Raw genomic sequence first — 21072 nt, 5'->3', positions numbered from 1 at the left:
GGAGGGCCGAGGGGGGCACCATTGTTGGGCTGTGTTTAGGGCAACTGATGTCCTAGTAATGAATACTAGTGAAAAGAAGTTATTGTCTTTGTATGCAAATCACTGGTTAGGCCTAGGGTGGAATACTGTGCTATAAAGCATTTTGACTTGTTGGAAAGGCTTCAGAGGATATCTACTACGATGACTAAATAAAAGAGATAGGCTAAGGTTTATTGAGAAAAGCGAAATAAATTACCTTAAAGAGGCTTATAAGATTATCGGTGAATTTACAGAATAAAGTTGTTATTGTTAAATAGAAGGCCACAAAAAGGGCTATCTATGCTCTGCCCACTATGAAACCTGGTTTCTAGCGGTAGAGTCTGCAGACACTGGGGCAAGATAAAAATAAAGACCTTATATTTCATTGTGTTACTTAACGAAGATGCGAGTATACAAATTTTAGGGTTAGATAAGAACAGCTAGGCTTCCGTAAGACCGTCTTATTTCTCTACCAGGATGATCGTTTAATGGAATAGCAGCGGAAGCCGGCACATTGTAGAGATTTAAGAGGATTAAGACAATAATTTCCTGGAAAATAAAAAGTGTGTTTAAGTTTTTCTTTCAGGGTGAGCATGAAGAGACAGTCTTGAAACAGCAGGCGATCCTTTGTTTTCAGTATATTATGGTTAAAAGCGTTGAGAATACAACTTAAACATGCTAGATTATCGTGTTTCTATATAGGTTTAAATACAAGACATTACACCCCTGAGTCTTGACGTGGAGAATACAGCTTAAACATGCTAGATTATCGTGTTACTAGTGTCTACACCTAGATACTCCAATGGTTACCCTCTTGAAATAATATTAGATGGCCTACTCAGGAGTTCCCTGATAAACAGTAGATTAGTTCGTAGTGTCCTGATTACCGTTGACATTACGAATTAAGTGATGACAATAAAGCAAATGACATCACTAACATAAAATAATCTCGCTACTCAGCTGAGATCATTAAAAAAGAATATACATTTCAGGTCATCTGTCCTAAATGGTGGAATCATTTGAAAATTTATACTGTCGTTTTGGGTTTTAGTGGCGATTCTTGAAGAAGCTGTAAAACGACACGTTGTGTGTTTAATTAATAAAAAACATTTTGGTGTTATAAGGCGGTTTTTTCCTAGTATTATATATGTGTTCCATACACCAATATACTCTACAGAAATTAAGCATTTCCAGTTATAGGTTTAATTTAGAGAAGACTTATATCGTCAAAGAATACTGGTCCTAAGTTATAGATTATTTGAGGTCTGAGACCATGTCTCTATCTAGGTGAAAATTTACCTGAGAATCAGATGTATATGGACAGTAACAGAATAAACATAATAGAACGAGGTGTAAAATTAAATAGTACGTTACCTTTGGTTTCAAACTTTAACCGAGGTCTCGACCCCAGTGATATCCTATCTATGGCTACGGTCTATGTCTCAAAGGATCCGAATATTAGGCCTAACTTGAGTATTATCGGAGGCTTCAGAAAATCCTAAAACCGGACCTAACTTAAATATTACCCGAGACTTCAAAGTGTTCTAGAAAATAATGACAAAATTAAAGATTATATATGGCTTCAGGATATTCTAATACCAGGTGAAGGTTATAAATAACCCGAGTCTTCCAAGAATCTTTATATTAAAAATAATGTATTGACAGAAAGCCACACTAAGATTTGTTAGTTTCTGTAAGATTCTTTTAAGTTATTTTTTCGAATGCCCTTCACCAAACATGCTCGGCCTTTCAGCCGTGGGGGCGTTATAATGTGACGGTCAATCTCGCTATTTGTTGGTAAAAGAGAAGCCCAAGAGTTGGCGGTGGGTGGTGATGACTAGCTGCCTTCCGTCTAGTCTTACACTGCTAAATTAGGGATGGCTAACGCAGATAGCCCTCGTGTAGCTTTGCGCGAAATTCAAAACAAACGACGAAAATAAAGTAATCAACACCACCCACTGCAAGATCTGGGCTACTCTTTTTATCAACAAAAAGTGGAATTGACCATAACATTTTCTACCCCACCTCGGATGAAAGAATAATCACGTCTAGTCGGGTATGATTCAAACCCACGTCTAGTCGGGTATGATTCAGGTGTTCTAAGCACCAGGCCATTCTAGCTCATATTCATAAAGATAATGTTTGTTATCGAAACTGACAGCATGAATATTGTGACCAGAACTAAAGATTTCATATCGTGATAATTATATCTTGCAAGGAATCGTGAACAATACAGAGCGATTTGGTAACAGCAAATGTTGGTGTATTCTGCTTTGCTAGATGAAAAATATACAAAAATAATTTAAAATAATTCCAATCCTTAACGCGAGCGAAGTTATCTTTACACGTATGAACAAGTGTATCTCAAACTAGTTTGTTTATTTGTTATTGAGAAAAAAACTTCACGGTGGGCTATTCGTTCTCTGCCCACACGGATTCTAATGTTGTAAATCTGCAGACGAGCCACTGGAGGGCGTTCAGAGTAAAAAAAATATACCATTGTAAACTCAGTTTTAAACACAATTAAAGTTTAGTTTGAGAGTGAACGAAATTTTGAGTAAGAAAATTTATTCTAATAAAAAAAAACTTCAGTAAGTTAATTTTTCAATTTTGCCTTATACACCCAGCAAGTTCAAGTCAGAGAAAATATAACATGCCGGTTGTAAATTATAGAACTACAAAATATTCTGTCAGTTGTGCAAAACAAAATCTTAATCACGAGGAAATTTGTCATGTGAAATAACACTTTTTGTTTTGATACGAATGTATATCGATACTGCAACAGTGTGCGTCCAAGGTCATCCTCCAGTGCGTTATTTTTAGTATTATTATTGGACAAAATATTGTTCCTGTAACATGAACACTCAGGCAAAATTCGACAATAAACTGAGTGTAATGTATCGAAGGTACTAAACCTATAGTACAGTAAGCCGTCAGTTACCTTACATAATTTTGAAAAGGTTAACGACAGGTCTTTTGACCTCCATTTCGGTTCTGTGCACATCCGCATGACGCATACTTGTTTAATAAGTAAAGGTGACACGAAAACGAGGCTAACAAACATCGCTGAGATGGCAAAACAAGCAAATATGTCTTCCGTTTGAGTCTCACACTTTAGAAAGTTTTCACGTGTAAGTAGATTCATTTTTATATTTAGTAAGCGCAAAATGTAGCTATGTTATAAATATAATTATTTTAGAAGTAATTTAATATGCTAAAGTACTTGTCATACCATCATTGACATTGTTTGTCTTAAATATCTTATTTTGACTGTCGAGTCGTTGCAGTGCGCTAGGTAACAGTTGTGATAACGGACTTCGCTTTAACTTGACAGTTGATATTTCTTTGTTCCCAGCTGACTGGAGTTTGAAACTACGGTGTCTTGTAATACTTTCCACTATAGAATAGATAGTTCTACACAGTTGATGAATTAATACATGTAGAAATGGTTGGTATGAAATAAACGTTTGTACTAAGTATGTATATATAATAAATAATCCTTGTTTTGTTATTCCCGTCGACACATTTTTTGTAATATTTGTATGGGCTCTTTGTGAAAGTAAAAGTAAAATGGGTAGTGAGTGTTTTGGTATTCACAATTTTATTTAATTATTAGGTCTTTGATGTGGGTAATGCCTGTTTATTAATTTGTCACGTTGTCACATTGAGTGTTGTGGCTAAAACTGTAGAAAGGTAAGTTATAAGAAACATTGTTCATGCATTGGTTTTATAAATTATTTTTGAAAGAAAAGTTAAAGAAGGAATTGGATTACATTTAGTAGCTTCTCTACTGCGGTGTTGAACAAGAGCATACTATCTGTCTTGTTTGGTGTTCCTTTCCAAAAAGACATTTTGAAGAACCAACTGTCACTTTCTCAGATGTCTATAACAGTTTAACAGAACTTGAAGTTAAGTTAGCCAACTTTAATATTTTCATGTTGGTAAGGGTATGAATATAAAAGTAGATTGATACTTTGCTATACTCATCCAACAGAACTCTTAAGAAAATGGAACATATATATAGTACATTTATTAGATTCCAAACTAAAGTTCTAAGAATTTGTTTGTGAATAAATGTGGTAATGTATATTTCTCAACTTTACACATATATTGAGAATTCAAGTCGCCATTACCAACTAAACATTTTCAAATTTAATTTTTATCATACCATCTCTAGCTATTCTATATTTCAGTGATAAAACTATTGCAATATCTTTTTAATTACTAAATGTTTGCCCTCACTATTTGCTTAGCTTAGATACCACACTGGTTTTCAATACCTGCATCAGTAACCAAGGTAGCATTTTTGTTGATCAGAACTACATCCATGAACAAAGTGCACTGTGTTTTACTGTAAGTGTATCAGTAGCCAGGACGTTATTCTGGTTGGGTATCCTCCACTGCACATATTTCCAGTGTGTTATTTCTGGTTGCCCTCCACTACATGCTTTACCAAAGATAATTATCTGTTATGTGGTAAGAAAACTACTGTGTGTACCACAGATGTTATTCATCCACTATTACACTAATGAGTATATTTGTGGCTCAAAGGTTGTTTAAATTGTTGTGAAAGTGTACCACCTATAGTAGTCAAACAGAATACAAAGATATGCTTACCTATTGTAAGTAAATCCATTAAAATGAAGATTTCTTCTTGCAGGAGGGATAATTTCATGTTCCTTGGATGATTATCTTTTGAAACCTTGTGTAAAATCTAGTAGTGTTGTGGCTATACTTTAAATCTTAAGAAATTTTTCTGAGATCTTCTGTGGATACAAAGTTTAATTTCATTGTATCTGTGAAGTGTCCATCCATCACGTGGTTTGTCATATTGTTCTTTAAATATTTTTGGGAGTGATCAAGTGTTTGTGAAACATTAATTTTAAAGGAATTTTTTTCTCAGGTTGTAATATTGAACAAAAGGATGATATATCTAAGCATAGGAAAACTTGTTTATGAAAAAACAAACCAATAAACTTTGGTCATTCTCCAGTATCATGTTAGTTCTAATGAGATATACAGAACATTAAGTAAACCAAAATTAGTTGACATTGTGTCCATGGTATCTGTAATATTAATGTAAAACTGTTTTTTAACTGCTAAGTAGAAAATTATTATAAACAGCAACAGTCCAAGTAGTTGGTAATACCTAGGTAAATGTTACAAGCAGTAGGTTCAAACTGTTCATCAGAAAAGTGTTTTCTGTTTAAAAGTTCAATTAGTCAGACTAAATAGTTTGAAGACCACTGACTTGTGGGTTTTGGCAGTTTAACCATCCTCTGCTCTTATTTTAAGTTCAAAAAAGTGACTCTCTTGAAATACACTTTGATATCAAGTCTTAAGATTTGGGAGTTCCTAAAGGTAGGTGGAAACATATAGTGCTATCTCTGAAGTGAAAAGGCAGCTGAAAACCTGATGATGAGGTAGGAAGGTCTGTCGAGTAAAAATACAATTCTTAGGGGTCATTGAAGACATGCAGGTAAAAAAGCACATGTGAAGTTGGAAAGCTAAGTTGTTTTTGAAAGTTAGTTTAGTGGACCAAGGTATTTAAGGTTAGACAAATTACTTTTATTTTGATGTTGAAATTTTGTGTTGTTTTCTAGAGAGTTGAGGCATAACATACTGATAACAAATTTTGTACGTTGAATAAAGAATTAATTATTTGGTAAATTGGTGAGTCTACTACTGCTGATAATACTGCACAACAATCTTTTTTAAAAAGTTTTGCTTCCTGAAAAGTTTGACAGGTACCTGGTGGGTATGCACAAATATAGTTTTGCTTTTGCTTCATCACGTAGGAACTCTGAGAAATAGACAATTAACTGTTTACTGGCAATAACCTATTTAATTGTGTTTATGTTTCTAATACGCTATTAAGTTCAACATAATTAAGTGTTTTGCTCCTGATTTTTCCGGTGCACCACGTTGCAGTGTCCAACAGTAGTCGGCAAGCATTGATGGATTCCAGTTGCCCTGATATTGTTTTTCCATTGTAGCAGTGTCCTGGTGAAACCTTTCACCATGTTTGTCACTGACAGCACCGAGATTTGCGGGGAAGAAGTCCAAGTGTGAGCAGAGGAAATGAATCTTGAGTGACATGTTGCACTTCTTTGTTTTGTATGAGGGCTAACAAAAAATGCCCTCTTTGATTTTGGCCTCAGTTATTCTAGGGAACATCTGTTTTAAATAACGAAAACCTTCTCTTTCTTTGTTCATTGCTTTCACGAAATTCATCATAAGTCCCAATTTTATGTGAAGAGGAGGCAAAAAATCTTTGACCGGTCAAAATTGCTTCATGCTCCACATTTTTCTGTCCTATAACTAACTCTTTACGGAGTGACTAGCTCTGTTTAGAATAATGTGACTCTTTGGTACGACTATCCCATTCACAGATGAAACAACAGTACCTTGTATAGCTGAGTTGCAGTCCCAGTAACAGAGCAACAACTTTCAGATCTCCAGATATTCCAGTTGTACTTGCTGTATTGGATGTGCTTCAGCAACATTTCCATGTTCTCGTAGGTTTCTTTCATGTGTGCTGCAGAGCCAACAGGTATTGAAGGGTGAACGTTGTCATTGTGTAACAGAACAACTTTGAGGCTTAACGTTGATAAATCAATAAAGAGACGCCACTCTTGTAGGTCATGGTCACAACCCAAAGCAGAGAACAATCCTTCGATGTCAACACAGAAACAGAACCGGTCAACTTGTGCAAAGAATTTGGTTATATCATCTTGGTGGCTTCAAAAAACAGAAATTTTCATACCTGGTGACAGCAAACACCATTCCTGCAGTCTCGAACCCAGCAATTTGGCTTTTGACAGACCTAAATCCCTAACCAGATCGTTTAATTCTGACTGTGTTATGAGATGTGGATTGCCTGAGGAGCACTGTTCAAAATCCAGATCAATGTCACTGCCAGTTCCCTGCATTGTAGTTTCTTGATCTGGTTCGTCTAAGGTCCATTCCTCTAGTGGTTTCGGAATCGGAAGACTGTCATCATGTGGCACGGGTCTCATTGCTGAAGGCAGATTAGGGTATTCAATTGACTTCTTGGTTTTGGCAGAGAAACCAGATACATTAGTCAAACAGAAGAAACAGTCTGTCACGTGGTCTTTCTGTTCTTGCCATATCATCGGGACAGCAAACGGCATTGTCTTTCGAGTGTCTCTGAGCCAAGCTCTCGGACAGACAGCACATGTTGCACAACAAATGTGAGGCACCTATTCCTGGTCTTGATCACCAATTTTACAGCCAAAGTACAGATAATATGCTTTCTTCACAAGAGCAATCATTGAGCATCTCTGATGAACAAGTGTATACTCACCACAAATATAGCAGAATGTATCACAGCTGTTACGACATTGACAATACATATTGACCAACACCAATCATCCTGTGAAACGTCTATAACATCTAACTTACTTGGTACAGTGCTACAGAGGCAATGCTGTATTCTGAAACAATATGCACACTCTATAAGGTCTATGTTAATCTAATGAGCAGCGTCTGTGTATGTAAGTCACTTTTATAGCCTGCTGAGACAGTGTCAAGCTGGTTCCAGCCTGCCCAGGCATGCCTGGGCTGCATACTTCCACAGAACAGCTTCCAACCTGGCCTGATTTCATGTCTGGGCATGTCCAGACTGCATAAAATATTGTTCATAGGTCTCTTACAGAAACAAAAATTTTTGGACACAAATATAAGAAAAAACATGACAAAGCTGAAAATTTCGATGAAACCGTACATGATGGGCAAATTTGGATGTGATTTTCATGATCAGCAGCCAAAAATCTCTAAGGAACACCCAACAGTATTCAATAAGCATAAACTTTGTTCAGTTTAATTAATTAGTGGGATAACAGCCAGCTTTGACCTTGTGCCATAGATACGAGAGAAAATTTAAGAAATAAGTGGCTATTTAGTTATAGTTAACAGTTAGGTCTATTGCCTTGTGAGCTAGTGGAATAAATAACTGCTGCTTTATTGTTTAATCAAAGAGTTAACAAAACAACAGGAACTGCTACAACAATACTGTATAGGGTACAACGTACATATGACTAAATACTTGTATAAAATATTATTTGTTTCTCAGAGTGTCTATTAAGTCTTCTAAATCCTTCTCTAGCTTTTATCATAGTGGAACATATGTGTCAACAAAACCTATTGGTCAGTATATAGTTTCTGAAATCTACTTGTTGCACAGATTGCCCTTGAGTAGCTTTATTAAAATTAAAAATGCAGTAATAAACCTACTGGTCAGTATGTTTTTGTTTTTTTTCCTACTTAGCCTCTTGTTTTCTTCCCTTCTTCTGCACTTTCCTTTTCAATGGTCCGAAATTCCCCTAAAACTTTCTAAACCTGAATTACTCCAGAACCTTTTGAACTATTTCATCCTCTAACACATGCTGAGAGTTAAAGAAATATTGCAGGTATATATATGTAAAAACCTGATGATGACCGAAGGTCGAAACATTGGTCGCTCCTCTACGTAATATATTTTCTCAACCCAAACGAGCCGTTTTTACATATATATTTCTCTACAAGTGGGTTTTCTTGACATCACTAAATATTGCAGGTATTATACCTGACGCTGTGAGTGAGTTTGGTATAGGGTGTAACACAAGCTGACACTCAAAGCTGTGGGTGTCGTGTTTAAAGTGTGTACATCTTAAGTAATTCTCACAGTAGACATCTTGTTCTATAGACAAATAGGATAAGTCAGAAAACTGGATATTTTCTACTTGTAAAAAAAGTGCAGGTTTTCTAGTAATGTTAGACAGGTCATTTATTATTGATGGGTCAAAATAACCCTATTAGCAAAAATCATAATATTTATTAAATGTCATAATTGATTTTACTAATAATTTGTGGTAATGGAGGGGATTACCTAACATAGGTCATGGTTGTAAGCCTGAGATAACTGTAATTGTTCTACTTATTTCTGGAAATAAAACAATTAGAACTGGTAAGACTGATTATAGTCATAATTTTAATGTCTATCTTATAGTAATTTTATTATTGCTTTATGTAATTAAAATCAAGACTGTAAAGCAGTAATAAAATTACTGTAAGATGTACATTAAAATTATGGCTATAATCAGTGTGTTACAATTTCCATAATTACAGTAATAAAACTTGTCTTTGGTGGCAGCTCTCTAGAGCATTAGATTTATCCCATCTGAGAGATAAGATAGATAGCATATCTCTAGTGTTCTTGAGAATTATCATCACAGACATTTCTGTTATGACTGGAAATTACAATGGACTTTATAAAATAATTTTGTTGCCTATCTTGTATACATAAACAGCTTACAAAGTACTGATTACCTGCTACAAGAATCAGTGGACAACCTGAATCAATAACCGTAATATGTTAAATATATTTACAATGAAGATGGTTCCGCATGATCAGGTGGTTAGGGCATTCGATTCACAATCTGAGGGTTACAGGTTCAAATCCTCATCCAACCAAACATGCTCATCTTTTCAGTTATGAGGGCATTATAATGTTACCATCAATCCCACTGGTTGTTAGTAAGAGTACCCCAAGAGTTGGCAGGTGGTGATGACTAACTGCCTTCCCTCTAGTCTTACACTGCTAAGTCAAGGATGGTTAGTGCGGATAGCCCTTGTGTGGGTTTTTGTGAAATTCAAAAACACAAACAATCAACAAACAAACACCCATACTGGACAATTAACACATCTTCTCATTGTGTTTAACTGAAACTTTCATAAAATAGTTTTGCTTCTTTCGTACAAATAATTTTTTTTTTTTTTTACAACTATGTAATGTTAATGTGAAAGTAACAGCAGCGTAGTAATGTTTCTGATATGTAATTACACGATATGTAGCTATGTCACTTTCCAGAATTTTCTACAAACCTGTAGATACTGATCATATATTAAGTCATTGCCTTATAACTTCACACTGTCCAGACTGGATGCCAGTGTGTAGTATTACAATCCTTATTTCTAATACATTGAGTTTTTAATGGAATAACTGAAGATTTTGTTTGGTTGTCTATGTGGCTTACCATTGATTTCATTTTAACACACTTTCAAAACGTGAATTGTTTGCCCCAATTGTATAATATAAACAATGCTGTAGTTTAAAGATCACCTGTAAAGTAACTAGCTGTAAATTATTTCTTGAGATATATTCTTTTTAAAATACAGGTTTCAATGTAATATAGTCATTAATTTGTCACGATTGTTTATAGCTGAAGGTATAATATGCCACAAACATTGAGTAACATGAGACGTTTATTATTGTAAAGTTAGCTGTGTGAATATAATGTAAGATATTTTCTTTAAAAGTGTACAAAGTTTACTCTATCAGATGTATACACAGTTAACTATAAATTATCTAGTTTCTCAAACTTTCTTCATAAATTTGGATTGCTTTTTTATTTTTCCCACAGGCTTTACTTTCCGCCTGTGAGCATGGTGATTCTTTAGACATTTAAGTGTTTACGGTTTGTTTGAACTAGAATATTATCTCTTGAATACTAACTTATACATTCACAGTTTGTTCACATATTCTGTTAAATGACGTTGACGTGCAAATCTGTTGTATAACATGAATTTAAAAACAGATATTAAAACAATCAATTAGGCCAAAGTAACTTAAGAAAAGCGAGACCAACACGAAGAAAAGTGGATTCAGTAAGGTTACACTTGACTTTATAAAATCGTCAGAGCCAGTTAAGTTAGAAGTGACTTACTAGATTTGGTTAGGCCCCAAAACTAGTATAACGCAATAACATGTTCATTGAACAGAACTTGAAGTATATAATATTCAGTTAGGGAAAAGTGATTTAAGAGACAACTGCAGAAGTTAAAGCATACTTAGTTAGGCTAGAAGATACTTAATAAAACAAACAACAAAAGGAAAACTTCAGTCAGGCTAGAAGAGTTGACGTGATTGAATTAGACCATTAGAACTACCGTACTATCTTTCACTACTGCACGAGTATTTTCATAGAACTTTCTGATGAAAAGTGGCAGAAAGTTCTGTTACAATTTCTCAAAGGTTAAGAGAAAATCGAATAAAAAAGTAAAGCTGACACTTTTCTTGTATAACGGTACTCCATGTTAGCTTTCAAGAAATGTGTCATTCTCGTTTGATATGTTTATCGGGGATTCAGTACATTTCAATATGCTGTACAAAATAATATACACGTCAGTCTAACACGTTCATACGGTAAAATACATAAAACATTGAAAAAATACGGGTTATTAACAAAAAGTTTTTTTCTATAAATTTGACCACGTTTAATATACGACAATTTCAGTTCTGTATATTGAATCATTTTGATGCAGAGAGTTGTATATTACTAAATAGCACAGTCCGAACACTTCTCTGTTATTTTTTTTCAGTGAAGTACTTACTAGTACAAACAGCCACCTACCTCTAGCATGGTGTTTCTGCTGATTTTATATATATATTTACCCGCATAGTCGCACTTAATTTTACGCACTTAAAATAATTAAAATCGAGGTTCCACTTTCCCTACATACTTAAACTTGGAAACCCAGTTAAGCATCTTTGAATCAAAACAAACATTTTTTATGATAGAGATAGGAAAAGGACCTTTATTTTTCTTCACGGGCATGGTTTGAAGTAGATGCCGAATTCTAGTAGATTCAACGTCATAAAGCAACCTGCCACGATTAAAAACAAGAGGGAATCCACAATAGCCGTGGCACATAAATTCTTTAAGTTGGATTAGGGTAAATTAATCTGATATATATTTTTTGTTATTTCTTTTTTTGTGCGCCGTGTATACCCGATTTAGTTTTATTACTTGATAGGATCTGCACGAGTCTGCTCTCAAAACGAAATTATTTTGGGCAGGATAAAAATAAATTAACTTGAGACCTGGAGCGTAGTCAAATATATCAATCGAAAGGGGGGGGGATCTCAGTTCTGTATCGCGGTTACAGTAACATTCGCGGGGACATAAGCTTTGATTCGATGCAATGCTAGCAGGAACAGAAAACTAGGGTGCAAGGTAATGCGAATTTTGTTCTCCGTTGATAGTGGTATTTCTTTGTCGGCTGCAATACGTATGATAGTTTCCTTATCAAATGTTATCGAAGATAAGCCGTTCACTGATTTTTCCTCATGGATAACTTAGTTTGAACAGCAGCCAGAAATTATTACACGTTAAGCTTAGTTCAACGAAACAGAGGTTTTAAAAGGTAAGATTTTTGCCGTCCAAAAACAAATTTAAGCACAACCTTAGCTTGTGTATGGCACTAGCTTACATTGGACGTTAATTCTTCGTGCGATGACACACGAGCAGAGCCCACGATGCGTCAAGGTGACTAACCGTTTGTGTCCCATTTGTTCACTGCTGTATACACGGTAAATCTATATCGAACGAATAGCTAACGTTCATTTCATCGCTTGTTACCGGGTAGTTATCATCAGTAATTTCTAATGAAAACAGACGAAACGCAACGGGAAAACTTATGGTTACAACGTGACTTAGTGAGATTAAGTGTCGTTCAAGTATAGAAGATATATCTATTGTTGAGAGGCGCAGACCAAAAGGTAAGTAGGGAACATCAAGCAACAACGATTTTAGTCGTGACACTTGTGTCACTATTGAAAAAATATAGAATTTTGAGATCAGTATGGATTTCATTAGCACAGTCACTTGTAAGTAATAGTTTTGTCAGTGTTTGGTTTATGCATGCTTTATAAGCTACTATATGAAGTGCCCAGTTCTTTGTGTAGGTTTTATGATTTGTACAAGCGTTTATATTATTATGAATCGTTATATGTGGTCTTAAGTGTTTAGTTGAGCTTTTTATACAGCTATAGTGTTGTTCAAATGTTGTTGGCAGTCGCAATGTTTAGGTGTGACAAGTTTCTACTCTCTCCTCCATGAAATCAACATTGTATTACATTTTTTCATGTGGTTTATTACAAATTAAAATAATGATCTTCTATGTAATGTGCCAGTAAAATCAAAATATGTAGTTGTATATTTGTAATACATGTATAGAATAGTGTGTGTGTGTGTGTGTAATGTAACTTGTGCAAAAGTTGTTTATTAGTTTCTGTATAATTTGAGGGAAGCTGTTTGGGGTGGGGCCTGATGACACTTGAGGACAGATATGGTGGGACTGCCTGGTGGTATTTCAGAGAAGCAATTTGAATAAGAAAAAATATATACCAGCTTTTATTATTGTATGTACTGTGTTCATTTCTAGCTCACTTGTAGATAAACTGACTAGATTTTTTTGGCTCAAGGTACCTAGTCATCTGGAGGTTTGTCTTGCATGTAGTACATATTGTATAATGTTTTTGGTAAGGATACTTAACATAGTTTTTTGCAAGTAAGAATTGCAATAAAGTAAGACTATTAGATAACAGAATTACTGTTTGTCTGATAATTCAACCAATGTTACAAACTTTGAGTGAAAGTATACTTTTCCCAGTGGTCACATTAAGCAGCTGGTTCTGGTATACATCTATAACTATATTGTTTTGTGGGTGTGGGGATTTTTACTTTTGTCAACACTGACTTGTTGTTTGTCTGCACTTTTTTTGATAACAGAATAGTGATTTAATTGTTCTGTTGCGTGTTTGTTAGGGTATCTTGATTTAGCTGTATAACTGAAATATTAGTAGTGAATATCAAATTTTTGATTGTTTCAATGTTTTAATATTCAATATGGGAAAATGCAATGACTAAAACTTCTAACATTGCTACTATGTAGTTTAGATAAGTTTGTGTTATGGAATAAGGAAGTGACCATTAGTATTGCTATTCTCTGTAAAAACACAACAGACTGCACACACAAATTGTGTTTTCAAAATGGTGCTAAACCACTATGTTAGTGATACTGGAAGTATTTATTTTAAGATGTATGTGCAATGTTATTGTTACCTTTTTATTACAGGTGTTTGTTCCTCTATCAGAGATTCTGACAACAGAATGGCATCTCCTACACTTTCTTCACCAGAATCAACAGGTTTTAGCACCACGTCAGCCAGTGCTGACAACGGCTGGGAAGACAGCCCTCTTACCAAGTGTCCCCTCTGTCAGGAAGTGTACACCATCCCCAAAGTTTTACCATGTCTTCACACATTCTGTCAGCCTTGTCTTGAGAAGATCCAAGAATCTTCAGATATGATCAAATGCCCACATTGTCAAGAAGAGTGCTTATTGACAGCCCAGGGTGTGTCTGGACTTCTCTCGGATTATGCTGTTAGCAATATTTTGGAGGTCAATGCAATGGAAGCAACTTCGCTTTCCTGTACTGGCTGCAGAACTAAAGAAAATAATGCAGTTGCTCGCTGTTTTGATTGTGCCAACTTTTTTATGCTCCAACTGTGTGATGGCTCACCAGTTCATGCACTGCTTTGAGGGGCATCGGGTTATCACGTTGGGAGAGTTACAGAGTAGTAAAGATAATATTAATTTGGAGAAACCTATCTTTTGTTCACACCACAAGTATGAAATCTTGGAGTTCTTTTGCCAGACCTGTAATGTCCTGATCTGCAAAGACTGTGTGATAACTGAACATCCAAAAGGCCTACACAACTTTGACCATCTGGCAGAAGTTGGACATAAGCAGGTAGAATTTGTAGGTTCTTTGATTGAAAATTCCAGATTGAAAAAGACAGACATGCAGAATGTTTTGAAAACTATAGAACATTCTTCCAGTAACTACCAAATCCAGTATGAAAAAGCACAGAATGAAATCAAAGACACCCACCAGTTTTACTGCTCAGTCCTACAAGAAAGAGAAAAAGAGATTCTGAAAGACCTTGATGATGCCTTTAATTCAAAAATAGTTTATCTTTCACTTCTTGGTCAAAAGATCCAAGAGAACATTAACAAAACCCATGAAATGTGTGAGTTTGTGGAAAAAAATGATAAAACTTTCAAGTAATACTGAAATACTTATGTTTAAGCAGTTGTTGACCTCAAAATTTCAAAAACTTCTTGGATTCAGCCCATCTGTGGAATTAAATATGCTAGATCTTAAGTTTGTGTCTAATTACGAAAATATTAAAATTGGAGTTCGAAACACATTTGGATATCTTCGACAAAATTCAGAATTGCCTGTAGAGGTCAAACTACAACCAACTGCAAGGTCAAATGGTGTAATTGGATCAGAGCGATCTCATCAGAATGGTCATATGTTTAATTCAAATGGAATTTCAAAACAGTCTAGATTGACTAACACTTTTGGTCCTTTTCTAACTAATGTGGGAGATTTAACTTCTTATGAGAAGTGGTCAAGTGCCCTAATGACATGTTTCAAAATGGCTCAGAACCTTTCCCTGTTTCAAGTGATGCTCTGTTTGACTTGTCACCTAAGTTGTTCAGCTCGAATATTTTTCCTCTAAAGTCTCAGGTAAAGCGTCAGAAGATGATCTATTATTGCAAGTTTGGGGAGTTTGGAGTAATGGAGGGTCAGTTTACAGAACCAAGTGGTGTAACTGTGAATGCTCAGAGTGATATCATAGTAGCTGACACCAATAACCACAGGATCCAGATCTTTGACAAGGAAGGTCGGTTCAAGTTCCAGTTTGGAGAATGTGGGAAAAGAGATGGCCAATTGCTGTATCCTAACAGAGTTGCTGTTGTAAAGGTTTCTGGAGATATTATTGTTACTGAGAGAAGCCCAACACATCAGATCCAGATATACAACCAGTATGGACAGTTTGTCCGCAAGTTTGGAGCCAATATCCTCCAACATCCAAGAGGTGTGACTGTTGACAATAAAGGTCGTATTATTGTGGTGGAATGTAAGGTGATGCGTGTTATCGTGTTTGATCTTTTGGGCAACGTTCATCACAAGTTTGGATGTTCGAAGCACCTGGAGTTTCCTAACGGAGTCATCGTGAACGACAAACAAGAAATATTCATCAGTGATAACAGAGCTCACTGTGTGAAAGTGTTCAATTATGAAGGAATGTTCTTGTGGCAGATTGGAGGAGAAGGAATAACGAACTACCCGATTGGTGTATGCATTAGTCCTCTTGGAGAAATTCTGGTAGCAGATAATCACAATAATTTTAATATTACAATATTTACTCAAGATGGGCAGTTGGTCAGTGCTTTGGAAAGCAAGGTGAAACATGCCCAATGTTTTGATGTTGCTGTTATAGACAATGGTTCTGTTGTATTAGCAAGCAAGGACTATCGGCTCTATGTTTATCGTTTCTTTCAAACACAAGGAATTGCGATGTAATGGAAGCTACCTATTCTCCACAATATTGGTTGGAAAGTTTAACTTGATTTTCACACAGTGATATTTCTCTTTGCTACCAGTAGGTGTTTTCTGTAAATAAAGTACTTCCTCTTTAAATATTTTCCCCACTGAAGATAAACCTACAGCTTTTTGATCACAGATTATATTTTTGAAAGAACTATATTCACAATTGTATAAAATTTAGTTGTTGCATTTAAATATTTGGATATCCAGTTGTTGAACCCTAATATTCTCATGGTCCTGTTTTTTGTTTTTTTCTGTTTCTGATGTCCCTAGTCAACAACTTGCACACGAAGACTGCTCCCAGTATATTCTTGTGTCAAGTCTAAGAGTCATTAATATCATTTGTTAATTTCCTTACAGTTTTATATTATTTATTGTAAACTAACCATTTAAATCATGAAATTACTAAGTTTGCTTACAAGAGGCTGTGATCTTGATTGGTGGGGCCACATGTTAAAAACTTGTTTTTAATGTCTAGGAACACTCAAGTGCAGCTAAAGTGAATATGTCAATGTAGGAGTCATGAATTTTTTTTTTTTTTTGAGCCATGTGAAACTATAGTGTTAATGATTTCAAATTTGTGCCAATTCTGTTAATTATAAATGTTGAAATATCTTATGTTTTATCTTATTTATTCTGTTCCAAATACTGCATTGTTGCAATAGTTTTTCTATTTAAATTAATTCCTGATTCCAGATATTAAAAATCATTCATCCAGAGTGTTCTAGTCACATTCCTTTCTGTCTTCTTGTCATTCTTAAAACCTTGATCAGGACTTGTGTTTTTTCAACCACACAAACAGCTCTTTACAGCGTGAAGTGTTTCACATGAATTAATAATTTTCTAGGGAGAAAAACTATTTTTATAAGTTTTCTTTCTCTATTCTTGTCACTCGGATTCTCTGTATATTAGTGTATATTTTTCTTGAATAATTTAAGATTAAAAATTTAAACGTTGTTAAACTTGCAGGCTCAACATTTACCTTTTTGCAGGGTATATTTAATAAGTAGAATATTAAATTCAAATAAGGACAATCTTTTGAATGGGTAATTAATTTGTCTTCTGTATTATGGCCATTGAAAAGTTACTTAACATTTGTGTGAATAAACCTCTGCTTGTTAAGTCAAGTTGGAACAACGTTTGTGATGCACATTTTCTCATGTTCCCATCAGGTGTGAAACTTGGATGAAACTTCAGTATTTTAGTTCACTAAAATTGTTTGAATTTTTTATAAATTGTTAAACAATTTGGTACATTTAACCTGAAAGATATTATTTAATAGCAATAATAATAAACATTTTTGGTGTAGCCTTGCTTAGAACCTTGTTATTGAAATACCAAAACTCTCTTAGACATCATAGGATAGTCAATTTAAATTATGATTCTAAAACTGCCTTTGAAAAATACTTAATTATTCATGTCATATGTTGCTGGTTGAGCAGTATTAAGGTGTTAGTAATACAGCTCTTTGGAGGAAGCTATTTAAATTGTAACTGATGCTGAAGTTGGAAGGACTTGCGGTGTTGAGGAATACAAGTGTTTATTAAGATCTTGTGGATAACCTGTAGTGATCTGTTTGTTGAACTTATTTGTTTAAAAATGTGTGATTATTCTGAGCATACCAAGATAGTGCTCAATTCTAGGGTAGTAAACAGTTGAGTTATTTATTATGTTACAAAAGTTTTTTTATTGAAAAACTGAAGAAAAGCAATCTTAAATTAAACTATATATTTTTAATTACCTGTTAGTATATCTTTATTGGTTTGAAACAAGTGTATCTTGTATTTGATGAGATTCTAGCTTTTTTAGTTATTTTGCAATACACTTACACCAAATTTGTATGAACATTTAAACTGTAAAAATGGTTAATTTGGTTTTAGTAGTTTTGTTCGATGTAATTCCATTTACTTATGTTTAATTAAAATTCTCTTTTTTTTTATAATGATAATTTTGTAATTAATTATTTACATGTTGAAACAACTGACAGAAATACTTTTGTTCTTCTGGGGTAAGAGGTTTATGGTCAAACAAGTTTGTTTTAAGTCTACTAATTTTTGAAAACTTTTTTTTAGTAATAATTTATTCCAGTTAATTTCTATTATGCACATAATGTTCTCTATTTATATTTGAGATTTCCTTTCATTTTATCTCGCAAGGAAACAACTTGAATATACGTTTTATATTTTAGAGAAACTCCTTTTATGGCATCCATGTTTGTTTGTTTGTTTTTACTTTAGATAAAAAATTATTAAAAAACGTTTTGATAATTGTTTTTAGTTTATGTTGAATAAACAGTTGCTCATGTAATAAACTTAATTTAAAAACATTGCAAAGGAAATTGAAAAATTTATAATTTAAGTATAGAATGACTGGCCATTCCCAGACCGTATAGTTACTAGTACATTACATTGCACTTGAAGTTGCTAATAACATTCCCTTTTTTAACTTGTACCAAACTTGTTTGCCAAAGAGAGGGAAGAGAACTAGTAAGAATGCTTTGTCTTTGTTAATATTTTTGAGAAACAAAATCTCTGGCTTCCACATGTATTTAAATAAGGTGCTTTTAAATAACGTAACCTAGATGGTATTTATTAAGTCTGAACTGTGTAACAAGTATTTCAGTTGCCACTCCGTAAGGTCTGTTTCAGTTTGTTCAACTTTGATGTTTACAATGAGGGGGAGTTTCTGCTTCTGTTAATACAATGAGAATTTTACTGACATATCTGGGGAGTATTAATTCTGTTTTAGGGTGAATTGGTTTTAAGTATGGTATTTATAGCTAGCAGTTTGTGTCAGGTCAAGCTAATGGTCCAAACTACATTGTAGTTTCATCAGTATTTTTTAAATCTAATAAGTTGTATCAAATCTGCTTTTAACCAGAAGTTCCTTGGATATATTGTAAAACTTAAATTTTTATTTCCTTGAATGTTTTTTGTGGTAACGTGTTGTGAATGTATTAGTATTACGTTGAATAAAGTATTTTTGTTTCCAATTTCAGGGTGTTGTTTCCTACCATTTGCTGCACAGGTAAAAAGAATTTTTAGTGCTAAGTATAACCATTTCATAAGATATTGCTGTCTCCATTCTAGAGGGATTAAAACTTAGCTGCACTTGTAACACATAACACTCGGGAAATATTATAACCCTTGTTCGTGTAATAATAGTTATCTTCTTATGTAACTATGTGGTGTGGTTAAAAATAACGGGGTTTAAAAATCAGTGATGTCGAGAAAATGTTTTCATCCAACTATAAGACAGTATATTTCTAGTGCTCTTGATTTTATGAGTTTCACATTGTGAGCAGATATGTTACTGGTTTGGTATACACCAGTCTCATTAACTGAATATGGAATGTTTCAAGAATGAGTTTCACATTGTGAGCAGATATGTTACTGGTTTGGTATACACCAGTCTCATTAACTGAATATGGAATGTTTCAAGAATGAGTTTCACATTGTGAGCAGATATGTTACTGGTTTGGTATACACCAGTCTCATTAACTGAATATGGAATGTTTCAAGAATTTATTTTCATTATGTTACACTTTTAATATCGAGTACTTGTATACTTCTCTCTTGTTTTGAGTTTGTATTACTTTGTTCGTCTAGTTTTTCGAAAACGTACTTTGTTTATACATCAGAATTTGTCTGGAATATTGTTAGTAACACAAGTGTTATGATATTAAATATGTGATATTTACAGGGTATGTGAAGTAGATATCTATATTCATGGGTTATTTGTTGAAACTGGTAACAAAAATAATTCATAATATGAAAGTGAAAGAAATGTCTGGAATTACTCAGATTTAAGTTTGAAAACTTAAGAAAATTAAAAGACATTTTTCTTTGAAACACAATTGAATGTACATAGTGCAAAATGACATGGATATCTATCCTGATAAAGTGAGATCTGTTATGTTGTGTTGGGAGTTCTCGAGGAAATCTTATTGATATTGTGTAACTATATACAATAGTGCAAGATGTATCATTGGTCATTCTCCCAGAAAAAAATTGTATATCCTCCAGGTATCACGAAACCTACTTCCTAGTTGAAACTAGAAAAAGTACTCAGTTGAGTAACCTATAACAATGAGTAAATAGAAAAGTTTGTTGTTAAACCTGTATGTATGAAACAATATGAAGATTTTAATGAATAATAAATGTTTCTCTGTCTTAAATGTAAAATAGAAAAGAAACTTGTATGCGTCATATAATGTTTCCTTCCATTTGATTTAGGTTTCTTTTCAAGCTGACTTTTAAGATGCAGTTATCAAAACAAAAACATGATGTACTGGTTACGTGTTAGGGCTTGCATTGGCACAGTGAAACCGGTAGATATTCACCTGTTAATATTTCAATAGATTACTTGATCTGATCAAAGTTAATATCAATCCTAATACATAGTCAAACCCAGAACCATTAAAATAATTGATTACAATAAATGCAAAGCTAGTGCATTACAATATCAAATAATAGTGTCTAAAACTTTTCATAATGATCATCCGACATAATACATGTACAAAGAAAAAGAATAAAAATTGTAGCAACTTTTCAATGTAGATAAGATGGAAGTTAAAACAGGTACTGACTGATAATCATGTATTTAGAAGTTCTGTAAAGAAACGTTTAGCTGTTAATTTATCGATAAAGAAGGGTAGGGTTTGTATATGTAAAGAAAACACATTAGAAAACCTTGCAGTGTGTGACATTCAGTGTTATGTTATTTACAACAGATTCTCTAGGGTGAATGGGTTTGGCATGGCCAGCTGGTTAAGGCACACGACTTGTAATCCGAGGGTGCGGGTTG

At 34.1% G+C, this 21072-nt stretch overlaps 1 protein-coding gene and 1 pseudogene across 2 annotated transcripts in view; one reads left to right on the top strand and one right to left on the bottom strand.

Moving 5' to 3' along the window:
• LOC143245433 (sodium- and chloride-dependent GABA transporter 1-like) overlaps positions 1-21072 on the bottom strand; it is a 220192-nt gene that overhangs the window by 45763 nt on the left and 153357 nt on the right. The window lies entirely within an intron of this gene.
• On the top strand, positions 2876-19258 carry LOC143245430 (protein brain tumor pseudogene; annotated as a pseudogene). Its single transcript, XR_013025625.1, has 2 exons — positions 2876-3149; positions 13939-19258. The product of XR_013025625.1 is annotated as a protein brain tumor pseudogene (transcript).

The sequence above is a fragment of the Tachypleus tridentatus genome, chromosome 2 (genome assembly GCF_004210375.1).
Source record: "Tachypleus tridentatus isolate NWPU-2018 chromosome 2, ASM421037v1, whole genome shotgun sequence".
NCBI classification, from domain to species: domain Eukaryota; kingdom Metazoa; phylum Arthropoda; class Merostomata; order Xiphosura; family Limulidae; genus Tachypleus; species Tachypleus tridentatus.
The sequence above is the reverse complement of the archived record's forward strand: the minus strand, read 5'-3'. Positions and strand labels throughout refer to the sequence as shown.